This window comes from Gopherus flavomarginatus, assembly GCF_025201925.1.
Source record: "Gopherus flavomarginatus isolate rGopFla2 chromosome 13 unlocalized genomic scaffold, rGopFla2.mat.asm SUPER_13_unloc_3, whole genome shotgun sequence".
In the NCBI taxonomy this organism is placed as follows: domain Eukaryota; kingdom Metazoa; phylum Chordata; order Testudines; family Testudinidae; genus Gopherus; species Gopherus flavomarginatus.
In genome coordinates this window covers 183,265-199,231 of record NW_026114611.1, presented here as the reverse complement: position 1 = coordinate 199,231, position 15,967 = coordinate 183,265, and the positions used below count along the sequence as shown (strand labels likewise).

General features: G+C 47.2%; 2 long non-coding RNA genes and 1 other non-coding gene across 3 annotated transcripts in view; 2 read left to right on the top strand and 1 right to left on the bottom strand.

The window, feature by feature from the left end:
• Positions 1-15,967, bottom strand: part of LOC127041589 (uncharacterized) — a 244,742-nt gene that overhangs the window by 71,436 nt on the left and 157,339 nt on the right. The window lies entirely within an intron of this gene.
• LOC127041588 (uncharacterized) overlaps positions 1-15,967 on the top strand; it is a 271,683-nt gene that overhangs the window by 150,823 nt on the left and 104,893 nt on the right. The gene's annotated exons all lie outside the window — the stretch shown is intronic.
• On the top strand, positions 9,676-9,747 carry TRNAE-UUC (transfer RNA glutamic acid (anticodon UUC)). The gene has a single exon. It is a non-coding gene; the product is annotated as a tRNA-Glu (tRNA).

Here is a 15,967-nt window from a genome sequence, read left to right as displayed (position 1 = left end):
ACTTTGATAAAATGTTACTAGTATAAAATATCTATGTTGAATTCCGATTTGGGGTCCATAGGAATGGAGCAACTCCTTTGATTGTCCAACAGGTACATTCCTAGGGGTTAAAGCAAAGAAACAGTGAAAGTATATGGCAATAAAGATTCTTTTTTGTGTGTCTTAAGGCAGGCGTTGGTTCCTCGGAAGGGAGCTGGAAGGATGCCATATCTTATACTGACATGTGCCAACTTCTCATAAACTCAAGGTTGGATTTGTGGGAAGAATGTCTCCCTACAGAAGAGACTAACACAATAGGAACAGGGATTCTTTGTTCAATCTGCAACTCTAAATAAGACACAATTCTTTAGTTTTCAGCTCCAACACCTGGCAACTTGCTGACCAGGCCTATCTTAGCAAGCATGGCTTTCTGTTAACCCCATCTTTCTCTTAGCTGATCACAATTTGCTAGACCTCTGATCCCTTGACCATGCTCTGGACTTTGGGTCTGGAAAAGAGCTGGCACAATCCATAGACCAGGTTGTTATATAAACTGCACATGGATATTAACCCTTCACATCCAGTAATGGCAAAGATCTTGGTTTAGGCTTGTAGCAGTCATGGAATAAACTGCAGGTTGAAATCAAGTCTCTGGAATATTTCCACAGCTGGGATGGGTCATTCAGTCCTTTGCAGAGAGCTTCAGTTTGTAGAAAAGTCCCTCCAGAGGTATGAAGCAGGATTGAAAACAAGGTGGAGGCGAGGCCTCAGCATTTTATAGTCTTTTGCCATGTGGTCTTTGCTTTCTTTGTCCCAAGGACACTTTATCCAGCATGTGACATAGAAAAACCTTAGAGTTCTGTCCATAGGCAGGTCCCTGCATACCTTGCTGAGTCACAAGGCATATCTGCCTTCTCTCAATGGGTCGATTGTATAGCTGATGGTCCTTAGTGGGCCATCAAGCAGGCTAGACAGAACTGACACCAACTTGTCTGGGGTGTTCCCTGTAAGCAGAGCACAAGTTTGAAATATGAGCAGCATAGGGCCAATATTTATAACGTCTACTACAAAAAATGATACACATCTAGAGATAGCATAATTCTAATCAACCAATCATAACCTCTCCACAGACCCCTTAAACGACAACCTTTCTACAATATTGGCTGCAAATATATGACAGTGGTCGTAATGGTGATCTATACAGTTACAGATTATGTCAATAACGTCACAGGAGGTGACACGACATCAGTGAGACTGATACTGGAATACTGCCTCCAGTTTTGGTGTCCTCATTTGAAAAAGATGTTGTGAAATTGGAGCTGGGGCAGCAAAGAGCCATCAAATGTTCTGAGGGCTGGAGAAAAATGCCTTCTAGTGAGTTGCTGAAAGAGCTCGACCTGTTTAGCTTATCAAAAGAAGACTGAAAGGTGACTTCAGTGATGTGTTGAAGGGCCTTAATGGAGAGAAAATACTGGGCATTAAAGGGCTCCTGAATCTAGCAGAGAAAGGCATAACAAGACACAGTGGCTGGAAGGTGAAAAGAGACAAATTCATATTACAAACAAGGCACAAAAATTCAACAGTGAGGATGATTCACCACAGGAACAAGCTACCAAGGAAAGTGGTGGATTCACCATTTCTTGATGTCATTTAATGAAGACTAGATGCCTTTCTGGAATGTGTTTGCCCCAAAAGTAGCTATTGTGTCATACAGGAGGCCTGTGATATGCAGGGGGTCAGATTAGATGCTCTAATGATCTCTTCTGGCCATAAAGTCGACTAATTTCTGAAAAACGGAGTGTAGCATTGGGATCAGAGTCTGATATTTTACTGTCTAGCCGGCTTGCTTCCTAGAATGAATGCTCCTTGAGTGGGGTGACCACAGGGAGTAGCTCAAACCTCCAAAGTTCCTGGCCAGGGGCAGGACATTAGCACAGCAAGGGAGGGATGTGGCAGTGACATCACAAAGGCCTTTTGCAGGACCTCAGACTATTGGTCAAAGGTGATGAGGAGGTGGTGACCTCACAGAGAGATGCTGACATCAGGCAGGCAGGACAGGGGCAAGGGGCCAAGGAAACCTCAGAGACCCCTGTGGCTTTGCTTCAGCAAGTCTCTTTCTCAAGGTCTCTCTTTGAGGACTGAGAAAGTATTCGGGTTCACGTATGTGAGTGCCAGGAGGAACTTCTTTCGAGTTTTCTCCTTCCCTTTTCCTGATTTTACTAGAAAACAGCCGTCCCTGTTTAGAAAGTAAGAGCCTCCTCGAGAAAAGGAGTGTCCTGGGCGTGTCGCAGTTCGGATGCCAGTGGCCCCCCACACTGTAACGAAGTTCCCGCCACCCTGCTCTGTGTTCGAAGTGCGGGAGAGAGCAGCATTCCACGGCAGTGATTTGCTCCTGGCTGCCAGAGCAGCAGGCTCAGCTGTCAGAACTTCCCAGAGCAATGAAAGGGGAGGGCGCATGGCTCTGTAGCAGGAATGCAGGGTAGGCAAGTTCATGGCAGCCATTGTGGGATACTGGAGAAGGCCAGTTATGGTGATATAATGAACGGCAGTGTCTACTCTGTCACTTCAAGTTTGCTGCAAAAAGCTCTAGACATCTCATCAAAGTTGTTTTATTTTGTCAGCAAAACAGGGCAGTTTTGTCACCAGACGTGGCATTGCAGTGTGTACACCTGCCACAAGCTGCCGACTGAGGTAGCGTTGTGTGTTTTTCACACACCTGAGCAACATAATTCTGCTGAAACAACTTTGTAGTGCAGACCTGGCCAAAGATTCACTCACACACAACTTGTAAGAACAACGTCACCTGCTCCTCTGCTTTGCAGAATCCAAATACATGCAAAGCTTGTCAGGCCTTGGTGGTGATGGCAGGGAGTCAGGTGTGGGCAAACACTGTGTTTTCACTACCCACAGGCACCATGGCTTAGCTGGCTAAAACATCAGTTTCGTAAACAGAAGATTCTGGGTTCAACTGCCAGTGGTGCCTTGCTGACTGGTTGTTGGGGCACCTGCTATTGGCTACTGTCGGAAGACAAGATTCAGAGCTAGATGGGCCTTTGGTCTAGCCCAGTGTGGTTTTCCTTATGGTTTTAAATAACACTCACACGTACTGATAATAGAGTTACTGAAAGTTTGGGAGTTAGGAGCGGGTAGGTCAGTGGTCCAGTCCCCACACAGATGACACTCTCCCTCTGGGACAGGGGCAGGTCTGAGCTCTCACCCAACCGCTCATTGTGGCTGTCAGAATCTGTGAGCAGCTTGTTTAGTTTATGCCAAAGGTTGAGTCCTGCTTTGTGCATTGTGTGTGAAAATGAAAATCCTAAACTGCCCCTTGAAATAACGAATGCAGCAGGACGTGTTATTGTCCCTGCCCCAAGGCAGACAGACCAATGGAGAAATGCGGTCAAGTCCAAGGTAACACTCCACTGCCATTTTACATTTTTTGCTTGCTAAACTCCTTATCTGCCTGGCCCAGGCTGTCCTCTGCCTCAGCTGCTGCTCCCAGCCTGCTCTAGAGTCAAACATGGAGGGCTCCCAGAGGAACAGAAACTGGGACGGGGCAGCAGCCTGGGTTGGGCTGGGAAGATGCTGGGAGTTCTGGTTCCCTAAGAACTGGCCCGGCTCCATTCTGAACAGCGAACAAATCAATTCCACGTCCCCTCCCCAGAAAAATCAGCCTAGAGCCAAGGGCAGCAGGGGACGATTCCCTCTAGTTCCCACCGAGGCAGGAGAGAACCCAGGGTGTTTTTAGGAGAGCTTATGGAACTGACGTGGGGAAAACAGCCTTTAATAACAGGCAGTTCCAGTTTAAGCTAAGTGTTTTTAACAATTTCTACAACATTAAAAAACCCTTCCATCGTAGTGTCACCACCCATAAAATTGCTTCAGCCTTATAGGTTCCTAAGTGCACAACTAAACATCTCTTCAAATCCAAGGGAGTGGAGATCAGTCAATGTTTAGAGTCATCCCACATAAAAGAACCATGTTGTGGTACATACTGGCCCCACCATGTGGTCGTCGCCTTTCCCTCCTCTCTGTTAAAAGTTTTAGTATTTTGCACAGAAATTTTCTTCCCTCAGGAGAGACCTGGGAACCAGGGCTGCCAGCCAGACAAACACCTTTAAGAGGAGGCGTCATCTGTCAAAAAATCATCTCCCTCCTTCAGTTCAGTGACACCCTGAAATGTTTCTTATGCCAGCAGAGCCGGAGGACTGAAAGCAGCTACATCAAGCCTCTGTGTAGCTAACAGGAGTGAACACAAACACTCCCTTGTATCTGAAGAGATGTTTAGTTTTACCCTTGGCAAACTACAAGGCTAAAGGGAAAGGTGATGGTGGTGTCAGATATAAAGAGTGAAACATAAAACAATCATCATAGTTATGCCCATAGCAACTGTAAATATTTCTAAATTCTTCTTATTATCATCAGTGTATTATTTTCTCTGTCATCTAGACATTGACTAGATCTTGACCAAGAAATTTGGATCTTGACAAAATAATCAACTAACCCTCGTTAAGGTAATGGACTTGACACCCACTCAAGTGTCTCCACGCAGGTTCAAGTACTAACAACAGTGGCACCTTACAGCCATAGCTTTTAATCAGGGCAATACATTGATACAAATTCCTGTTAAATCATTTCTCAGCCAGAGTCCATTGCCCACATTCCTTAAGGCACTGGGCCACCATGTGGACGTTTAATTTCCCTCCTTAATTTCATATAGAGGCACAATTTCCTTTGCACAGATCCAATAACAGTAAAACCTCCCTGTGTCTCTTGTCTGAGCCAGGGCATTCGATTGCAGTGAACCCTTCTCTCCTGCAATGGCAATGGTCAGACAGAGGGGATGTGGTCACCTGCATCCCTGCCAGGGAGATATTGGCTCGGCTCTTTCTTTCTGCTGCTGTTGTTAGTCCATGAAACATCAGGGATGGAATGCAAGGCTGAGCTCACACACCAATCCCCTGAAACATTTCAGTGCCCCAGAGAAATCCTGCCCCCGGCTATTGGAATGATATGGTGGAGATTCGAATTGGAAAGGGACTGTCTGAATTGTCAGTGTGGGGAATGAACAACAATCTATAGCAATGTCGTTAGCCACAAACACACTAATCATGTTCCAGCTGGAAGGGAAATGGGCAGGAACTCTTGCTGTTCCCCATGGACACACTTACACTAATAAACAGCCGTGAGTGTGCTGGGGGAGTTGGTCTGAGCCATCTGAAGTGACAATTCTGTGAGAACAGAATCATCATGTAGGGCAGCACCTATTTATCAAGTAGTTGTGCCCAAGTGGTTAAGGCGATGGGCTAGAAATCTATTGGGGTCTCCCCATGTATGTTTGAATCCTGTTAACTATGGAAGCGTTAGTGTATTGTCATTGTTGCTGTCTTAGTGCCTGAGCATCCACGGAGCCAGATCTCGTCACTCTCTGAGGCTGGCTATCGTTAAAATTCTGCTGTAGCACTGTGGAGTATACAGTTGCTACAGGGACCACAAGGGTTTTCCATCCCTGTAATAGCTGCATTGGCAAAACAATCTTTCCTTTCATTTAGCACTATCTAACCATGGCTTAGGTCAGCTTAATTATACTGGTTCTGGGGGGTTTCACACCTTGAAAGACGTACTTGTTACAGGGTTTATCCCATCACCCTTCCATTCCCTGGTCCTTCTCACGTGACCAGAGAGCAGCAATGCATGAAGCTCAAAGGTGCAAACAATTCAATGTTTATTGGGGTAAACTTCCAGCAAGCAATGATTCCAGTTTCCTTCCTCAGTATCCCCCTTCCCAGCTCTGACACCACAGAGGCTTGCCTGTGACCCCGTTCCCCTTCCCTGTCCCTATTCCCCCCCTTAGCAAAACATAATTCCAATTTCCCTACCCCAATTCCCATTCGCATTCCCCCCTTACTTCTTAATTGACTGCAGACTATATAGTAAAACTTGAGTTCTGCTTAGCTCTATCTTAACCAATCATTTTACTGACCAATCCTAATATATTGTAACCTGATTATCTAACCAATTATACCCCACCACCTTAACTGGTTTACACAAAACAAATTAATTATACAGCAGACAGAAACAGTCACAGAACCAGACAGAGATTATACAGACAAGCAATAGGAAAGTGGGGACTACAGTGACAGAACAACAAAGAAATGAGGATTTCACACCCCAGCTGTTGGTAAGTGAGTTGTTCCCAGACAGGATGCTATCATAGTAGAGGTTGTGGGTGCTGGTTGCTTAACTGTCTGGCGCACAGGGCAGGATTTTGAGTTTCACCATTACTGTCTTAGAATGCCAGCACCCATCTTTTGTTCACTTAAAAAGCGAACAGGGAGATTCCAACACCGCAGAACTCATGGAGCTCCAGGAAACGTGTAACTTTAGGTCTGGGTGAGTGTGTCTAAAAATCAGCTGTGCTGTAGAAGGTCTCTAGGAGTTGAAAGAGATGTGCCATCGTGACTTCCCTAAAGAGTTCATCAACCATTAATGAAAACTAGGATTGATAAGTCATATTCTTTGTAGTATCAGGATGATGGACTGGTCTAAAGTGCTAGTTATAAAAATTTTTTTTTCCAATCCCTTGGCTGTTCTGGTCTGTGCATAGAGATGTGATTTCACATCCCACTCCTGATACTACCATTAATTCTATCTGGAGAAAATGGCCTCACTTCAATCTCCTTTGGAACAATAGAACCCCATTTGCTTAGCTTTTCTATTCCAGTAGCTGTGAGAGAAGCTCCAAACCAGGGGGAAACAGGGCCTGTTCTCTCGACCCATCAATTTTTGTCTTCCTTCATTCCAAGCCATTTTCTGATACATCCGTATTTCCCACACTTTTATGAAACTTTAGAGTCATCATTTAATTGCCACACAACTGTACTTATGAAGTGAAGTGAAACACAACATTTTTTGGATATTCTTGTAGAAGAGTTTTGTTTTCTGACCTGGAATTGAACAGGGGCTACCCGAGGGGGACAATGCTGCTCCCTTTTCTTTGCTCATCCAAAAAACAGAAGTTCGTGGTGCCCTTTGTTTCCCTGTTCTTCAAACACCTGTCGGGGTGGCCTAGGGAGACTTGGCCCTGACTCTCGGGGTCTCTCCCTGCCCTACCTTTCTATGTGATTCTGTTGTGTGGGTTTGTGCTGTGTCGTTGTTCCACGCTGAGCTGTTTTGCACAGTGTCACTTTGCACTCTGACACATTGTTTCGTGTTGTATGGTTTTTGCACTGGCTTGTGTTGCATTGATTTGAGCTGAGCTCTTTTGCAGTGCGTCATTTTGCCCCATGGGGCGTTCATTTTCATGGTGCTGAATTGTCGGGCTTTGCACTCCTACGTGTTGTCACTTTGTGCTGTGGAATGTCAGTTCACGCTGAATTGTTAGATGTTAGATTGGGGTGTTTCCACTTTTGTTGTTGTTTATATTGTATTGCGATGGCATCGAATTATAGAGCTGTACGGCTGCAAGGGCCCTGGAGAGGTCATGAAATCCAGCCCTCTCTGCTGAAGCAGGGTCAAGCAGAGGCGATGCATCGAGGGCATGTGGGATCAAGTGCCCACAGCAGTCGGCCCAGGCAGGGAGCAGAAGGAGGGAACCAGAGCCAGAGCAGGTTGTCTATGGGACCAAGTATATGTAGAGTATCCTTGACAGAGGTTTGTTCAACCTGTTCTTAAAAACCTCCGAGGACAGAGACTCCACAGACATCCTTGGGAGCCTATTCCAGAGCTTAACTACCCTCAGAGTTAGAAAGCTGTTCCCAATATCTAACGTGAATCTCTCTGGCTGCAGATTAAGCCCATTACTTCTTGTCCTACCATCAGTGGACATGGAGACCAATTGATCATTGTCCTATTTATAAAGACCAAACTTTTCCCTCTGCAATCATCCATTAAATGGTTATTATCCCCTCTTCTTGCCTGGGGTACAATGGAAGAGGAGAAAATACTCTCTTAACATAGCTTGCAAATGTCAGTTTGTTCTCTCTTCATGTTTTAGTGAAGCTCAGAGAGAAGAAGAGACTTGACCTGCCAAAGAGCATAGATAGTTTGTTTCATTTTGATCTGTGAATATTAGCAGAAGAGTGACACCTAAGGGCTGTCGCTACCACCCACCATGGGGCTTGGATTTATGATGGTGGGATTAAGAGCATCATGCTCTACCAACAGAGCTAGCTAGATTTAAAGTCAGTCAACCGCCCAGACGCAGTGTAGAAGGTGCCCTGAACTTTTAAACATTGTTATAGTCCCAGCCTTCACAACCTCCTCAGGTAAGGAGTTCCACAAGTTGACTGTGCGCTGTGTGAAGAACTTCCTTTTACTTGTTTTAAATCTGCTACCTATTAATTTCATTTGATGACCCCTAGTTCTTGTATTATGGGAATAAGTAAATAGCTTTTCCTTATCCACTTTCTCAACATCACTCATGACTTTATATACCTCTATCATATCCTCCCTTAATCTCCTCTTTTCCAATCTGAAGAGGCCTAGCCTCTTTAATCTTCCTCATATGGGACCCTCTCCAAACCCCTAATCATTTTAGTTGCCCTTTTCTGAACATTTTCTAGTGCTAGAATCTCTTTTTTGAGGTGAGGAGACCACATCTGTACACAGTATTCGAGATGTGGGCGTACCATGGATTTATATAAGGCAATAATATATTGTCAGTCTTATTTTCTATCCCCTTTTTAATGATTCCTAACATCCTGATTGCTTTTTTGACCACCTGAAGGTTTTTATTTGTGAGCTGAGGTTCCCTGTCTTACATTTGCCTTCTTTCCTGGTTTGTAATGTCTCCAGCGAGCAAACCAGAGCTGTCACAAGGCTGGTTAGATGCTGCTTTCTAGACCAGAGAGCTGGGGTTGATTTAGCATGCTGCCGCCGCCAGCTGGTCAGAGCAACCAGGGCGGGAGGTTGGAATTTAGGATTCTCCCACCAAGGGGAGGTGCTGTTGGACTCATCTAGTGGGGGAGAGTCTGAAAAAGATTCTCGGTTCCCAGAGAGGGGCAGATAAGCTGGTACCACACACATTTTCACAGGGAATCAGGCCCCCCCCCTTGGGAAAAACTCAAAAGAAGCCCAGACCCAGGAATGTCAGAGAAGGGAATCACTGTTTGCTTTAAGAGATGGGTGAGGGAATCCTGCAGGTCCTTAGATCCCTCCAGCACCTGATAGAACCATTTGTGGGAAAAGTCTGGGGAAGCCAAGGAGAGGGAAAATGGCCTTGCGGCTGTTGTGCAATCACCATGCTCTCAGCAGGAGGGTCCGGGGAGCTCTGCTCTCAGAACACACAAGGTGACAAAGTTCAGAGCCCTGTTGCACGAAGTCAGACTGTGATCAGCTCACAGTGAGAGGAAGCAACACCCCTCCCTTGGTCTCTATGCCACAGCTCCTATCATCTGAGTGTCCTTCCTGCAAGAGTCGGCTGCTGAGAGGGTTGTGATGGGGTAAATGAAGACAGAGGAGGATTGTTCCTCCTGGGTTTTTTTTGTATTGCTCTGTGATCCTGCTGGAGGAAGCATCCTTAGAGTTTATTTCAGTGGCTTGTGTTGGGCTGAGGTTGTGACCCTAAGTACAGGGGTTCCTGTACTCTCTGTTCTTAACCCCTCAGGGAGTGGACAATGGAGTACTGTCAGAAAGTGGATAGAAAGTAGCCTAAGAAAGTGTAGCATAAGTGAGGAAAAAAACAACTTTGCTAGCTCCCTGGTGGTCTAGTGGTTAGGATTTGGCACTTTCACTGCCAAGGCCTGGGTTCAATTCCCAGTCAGGGAAAAGTGACTTCAATTTAAAAAAAGCTTCAGTTATTCTTCACTTGCAATGTAAATAAATCTGTGGCTGTTTCCAGATTCCACCATCTTTCCATGGTAGGGATGGCCAATGGAATGGGGAGGCTTCTGTGGTTATTGGGTCCTCTCAGTCCCTCTTGGAGGGAAAGACTCACTGCCAAAAGTGGCAGAGATAGAGCTGCTGCTGATTGCAGCGTCTCTATTTTTTTTTCCACTTGGGGTGGCAAAAATGCTGGATCTGGCCCTGCTCCATGGAAGACAATGTGTTAAATCCCAGATAAGTGGAGTTCTATCAGTTCTCAACCTGAGTCCTTAGGTCTTAATCCTGAGGATATTGTCCCATCATGGGGCCATTTTCCTCCTCTCTTTCATACAGAAGCACAATTTTCCTTGCACAGACAAAGGAACAGCAAGATCTTTCTCTGTCCCTTGTACAAAGCAGGGGGCCAAATTCCATGGAAACAATGGATGAGTTGGGGCCCTGGGCACATCCAGCCCTGGCAGTGAGATGTTCCCTCCCCTCTTTCTTTATGCTCCTGTTGTTATTTCATGGATTGTCTGGGATGGGGGAAAAGCTGAGTTCACTCCAGGTGAAGGGTAAAAAGGATCCTCAAAGTCTCAGGACCCAACCCCTGCTACCAGGATCACTGAGGTGTTGGGGATTTGATTAGGAAAGGGACTATGTGAATTGTCTAGGTGGGGAATGAATAACAATCTACAAGCAGATCCACCTCATTAACCCCTGACACAGGCTAATCCTGCTGCGGATAGAAGGGAAACTGGGAGTGATTCTTTGCTGTTCAGCCATGGAAACAGTGACCCAATTGCACCGCAGTGAATGTGCTGGGGAAAGTTGGACTTCACAGGCAGGTGGAAACACCTAAAACTCCACACCCCACTTCTGCCACCAGGGTGAGGTGTTGAGCTGCTCACAGCATCCCCCACAATGACCTTACAGCAGGGGATTGCAGCACGCCCACCACCCAATGCAGGGGAGAGGGCTTAGTGTATCTCTGCACCCTGAGTCCAGGGCACAAACTCTCTCTGCCCCACACATAGAATCTGGCCCTGCTGCAAAGTGAGCCCTATGAACAAGTAACCTCCAGGAGAGCAGGCCTGGTCCTCAGAGAGGGGAATGGGCTTCTCGTGAAGCTTATAGGTCACTGGATGCAGTGAGAACAGGAAGGCTCTGAGTATAACCCATAGCAAACACAGCCCATCTGGGGATGTAGCTCAGTGGTAGAGCACATGCTTTGCATGTATGAGGTCCTGGGTTCAATCTCTAGGTTCATTTTTTCACCCTGCTCTTTGCTCATGCCCAGAGGGGATGTGGCCCACCAGTATCCCTGCACCAGTTTCAGTCCTGCTCAGTGAGGGGCAAGTGCCAATTGCATGGAAGGTCTGAGGGGTTTCTGCTCCAAAGTCACCTTGGTACATTTAAGATTCCCTCTCGCTGTGCTGCTTGGGACAAGGGTAGATGAGAAGGGCGAATCCTCCAGCACTGGAGGGAAAGGTCCCATCTGCTCAGACTGAGAGGCAAGGAAACAGAGGGGCAGTAAGTGCTCAGAGAGGAGAGAGGTCAGTGATGTACACCCAACAGGGGACACTGTCATTTTGAGTATCACAGGGGTAGCTGCGTTAACCAGGATTTGTAAAAAGTGAGAGTCCTGTGGCACCTTATAGACTAACAGACGTACAGGAGCATAAGCTTTGAGAGGTGAATCCCCACTTCATCGGATGAATGTAGTGGGAATTCTGTGCCTGGCTAGCCAACTACAAAAGCAATTTCTCCTCCCTTGGCATTCACACCTCAACTGCTAGAAGAGGGCCTTATCCTCCCTGATAGAACTAACCTCCATATCTCTAGACTAATTCTTACCTGCATATTTATACCTGCCCCTGCAAATTTCCGCCACATACATCCAACAAAGTGGGAGAGAGTTCGGGTTCAGGGTCTGGGCTCAGTCAGGGGGTTGTGCTGTAGGAGGGCGTGCAGGGGGCAGGCGCTTGGAGGGAGTTTGGGTGCAGGTGTGGGGTCTGGGTTGGGGCAGGGCGTTGAGAGTACAGGAGAGGATGAGGGTGCAGCATTTACCTCGGGCATCTCTTGAAAGCAACCCGCACCCTCCTCTGGCAGCAGCCCCTAAGCAGGAGGGCTGGGGGCATCTCTGAGCACTGCTGCCCACAGACTCCAGCCCTGCAGCTCCCATTGCCACAGTTGGCTCTTGGGGCGGGACAGCATGTGGAGACCCCACACACAGTTGTTCTTCCTGCTGATGGGGGGCAGCAGGGGATCTCCCCTGTTTGGAGGAATCTCTCTAGGCCCTACTGTTAGGTCTCCATGCTTTCTCCCCCTAACCATGCACACCCCTCCCCTCCCCATTATCAATGTTTTAGAGTGACCCCTCCCTCCGTTTGTAGGATACAGAATCTCTGTGACAGGGACTGACTGGGGCTCCTCTCTGCATGGCCCAGTGGGGAAGGAAAGAGACTGGGGGGCGGAGAAGATGGGCAGAAGGAGTCAAATGGGGCTAAACCAGAATAGAGGAAGTTTTCTTCCTGTTAAAACGTACTGGAGTCTCATCACTGAAAAGCCGCATCTTGAATTAGGTTGGAACCAGCTGCTTTTCAATTACCAGCAAAGGTGTGAACCACAGAGACTGGGAACTGCCTGCTTCCCAAATCCATCTAAACAGCATCTGCCGTGGTGCAATTGGTTAGTAGAGAAGGGCAAGCTGCTGGGATTGTAAATTCGGGCCTTATCTGGAGCCCTGGATTCTGTTCCCCATGTACCTTGCCCAGCTTGTTCCTCTTACCTGTGTAGTTTGCTTTGCCTAATTCCCATGCAAAGTGCCCTGCTAGGAGAAGGAGAGTAAGTTCCAAAATGTGGCAGTAGGTGCACAGCTTGGAAACATCCCCCTGTGCTGCCATTAGTTCCAGGAGATTGTTCACTGGCAGGGCAAATTGATTTCTCTGCTGCTGAGAAAGCTGCCAGGACAGGTCTGTGGGCACCAGAGCTCCCTGCTTCTTCCAGCACACCCCTGGCTCCTTCCCTGCCCCAGTCACCGATGTAGGAGGGTCCTATATGCACAGAGCCTAAAGGTCTACTAAGTCTTCTTAGTGCAGTTGACAGCGTGTCAGTCTCATAACCTGAAGGTTGTGAGTTCAAGCCTCAGAGGTAGCAATGGCTTTTGCTCCCTGCTTCAGATTTCCCAAAGGAAATCAGAGAAAAGAAACTAGAGGAGAGTGGTTTCTAGACACCCTCCCACCCATCTCACACACACACACACGCACACAGACTTTTCTATGGCATTATCTTTTCCTTCTCTGTGCCATTTGTATTCTCCATAGAGCAAAATAAAACAAAAACATGCAAGTCCAAGCCTAATACAGCGTGAAACTCAATACAGATCAAGTCTCACCCTCAGAGATCTTCCAATAAGCTTCTTTCGCAGACTAGACTTATTTCTTGTCTGGGCCCAATCTTTTCACCAGGTATAGTTCTTGTTCCAGCTCAAGGTAGCTAGGGGATTTTGCATGACTGCACCCACCTTTCTTCTGTTCCATCTCCTTATACAGCTTTGCTACAAGGCAGGAATCTTTTGTCTCTCTCCTGGGGAAAAGCCCCAGGTTTAAGATGGATTCCTGTACCAGGTGACATGGTCACATGTCCTGGGAGACCCAAGCCTTCATTCTTCCTGGCCTGACTCACAGATGGTGCAGGACAGAGCCATCTGCAGTCTATTGTCCTGGTTAATGGGAGCCATCAAGAGTCCAAACCACTATTAATGGTCCACACTTTGCATCATTACAATAGGACCTCAGAGTTATATTTCATATTTCTAGTTTCAGATACAGGAATTATTGGTTCATACAAATAGAATGAACACACACAGTAGATTATAAGCTTTGAAATGATACCTTACAAGAGACCTTTTGCATGAAGCATATTTCAGTTACTTTATATTCACACTCATTAGCATATTTTCATAAAATCCTATGAAGTGCAACGTCACAGCAGGGAAAGGGTTTTACTGCAGCACCTGGGAGCAGTTGAGTTTCATGTTCAGGCTGTTGTATGAGTTCCTCCAGGTTTCTCGTAAGACACAGGGACCTAGTGGGTGCTCTCGATACAGGAATGGCACAGACATGATAAAGTGATGGAATTGCATTTTCCTTTTTATTTTTTGTATTTCCAATGACATTTCTGTATAACTGTGTTTTCTCCTGGATTAATATTTAACTAAAGAAAGAATAAGGCCTCAGGGCGCCAGATGGAGGAGCAGGCTGGGGCTAGGACTGCTAAGAAAGCAAGAGTAGCAAGTTTTCTGTATTATTTCCTGCCCTCATTTTCATGACTAATTTCTCTTCTGCATGAAATTTGCCATTTGGACATGTGAGCCTGGCTAGTTCAGTTGGTAGAACATCAGGCTTTTAATCTGAGGTCTAGGGTTCAAGTCACTGGTAATGAAAAAGACAGCTTTCCCTGTAATATTCTCCAGATCTTCAGAAGGTATCTCTTGAGGATGGTCCTTGACTTTCATTTTCTCCTTTCCTAGGACGGGCCATGTATTCCTGGACTGAAGGGGCAACTTCCTCACATGCCCACTGGCCTCTCAGTCTGGATTAAGAGAGGCCTCTGGGAGCTGCAGCAAACTGCTGCATGACAACTTGGTTGAGCAAATGCAGGGTGCCCACACAGGGTCATCCTCATCAGAACTCAGCAGAGGTCTGGGTGTTCCCTATTGGTCCCATGGTGTAAGGGCCAGCACTCAGGACTTTGAATCCTGCAATCTGAGTTGAAGTCTCAGTGGGATCTGAGAGCAATTCCTGTGGCCCTAACCCTACTGGATCTTCCAAGGCTCTGTCTTGCTTTCGCAAAGGCCATGAAAGTCTGTCTTTTGCCCGCTAGCTGTTGTGACTTGAGCACAAGAGGGGATGTTTGATCCAGAAGCCTGGCTGTGCCTGGAATCCTGTAGGTGGGGATGCGAGCTGCATTTCCTCTGAGTCCTGAAGCTGGGCTGCAGCCTGGCCTAGGAGGCAGCCCTATTGGTTGACCTACTGCCCAAAGTCACTTGGGCAGTGTTGATGTCCCCAGGAATGCTGAAGGTCCTAAGGGAGGGAGGCTCAAACTCCTCCCTGTCGGTCAGGGTGGAAGAGAAGGGCTGCAAGAGTGGACAGGTTTGATGAGCTGGGCCTTCTACCATTCGGTGGGGACGAGGTGGAGTAACGCGAACTGGGAGAAGCGATTGCTGGCCTGTGAGGAAAGGCTCAGCCAGTGGCGTAAGTGGACCTTATCATTAGCCTACAAAGTTGTGATGCTCAAGACCTATCTTTTGGCTGTGGGGAATTTCCTCAGCCATGTGTTTCCCCCTGCTCCATGAGTACTGCTGAGACCGAACACGATGGCCTTTCCACTTCCTAAGGGGCAATAGGACGTCCCTACCTAGTCAGGAGACATGTGGCTTTTCTGCCGTATTAGAAGGGGGGTTGGATTTGGTGGGCTTTGAAGCCTTTTACGGCTCTACTTTTTTGTTTTTTCAATTTTCAATGGTAGCTGAGCTGGAAGGCAGGTCAGGCCCAAGGGAAATGATGGGGCAATCACAAAGAACGCAACTGACTCTTCCGATAAGGTTGTATTATTTTTACCCCACTGGGTGCGGCACCGGTATGGGATGCCGATGATGAGGGAAGGAGGAGGCCCCCCCTCTAGTGTTTCTTCTACTCTCACCTTAACACCCTACAGATTTTCAGTGGTGGCTAGGTGGAAGGTGCTTGTAGGATGGCTTTCATCCGCAACATGGGCTGTCCCTCACAGCAAGCTGCGGCCACAGCATCTAGGCCCCCCGCCCTTTTGTGGCTCAATCTGAACAGAGATCAATGTACCACTGGGTGAGACAGCCAATTTTAGAGAACTTCCTCTGAAGGTGAGCAACTGTCCCTAGAATTACTGACAGCACTTGAAAGTATTTGCAATTGCACGGCCGTCATGTGCAGAGCAAGGCTGCCCAGGGGTCACTATGTCAGGCTCTGGCACCCGCTTGAGACATGGACCATCTTTCAGCCACCAGGTGACCCAGGATCTAAGGCAGAATGGGGTGAGGAAGCAATCGCACTGAGCACGGCAGGCAAAATTCATCTTGCCTCGTGGGCACTAGCAATGATGCCCTTTTTGTGTGCCAAGGCCTGACAAAAACATCCCAGACAGA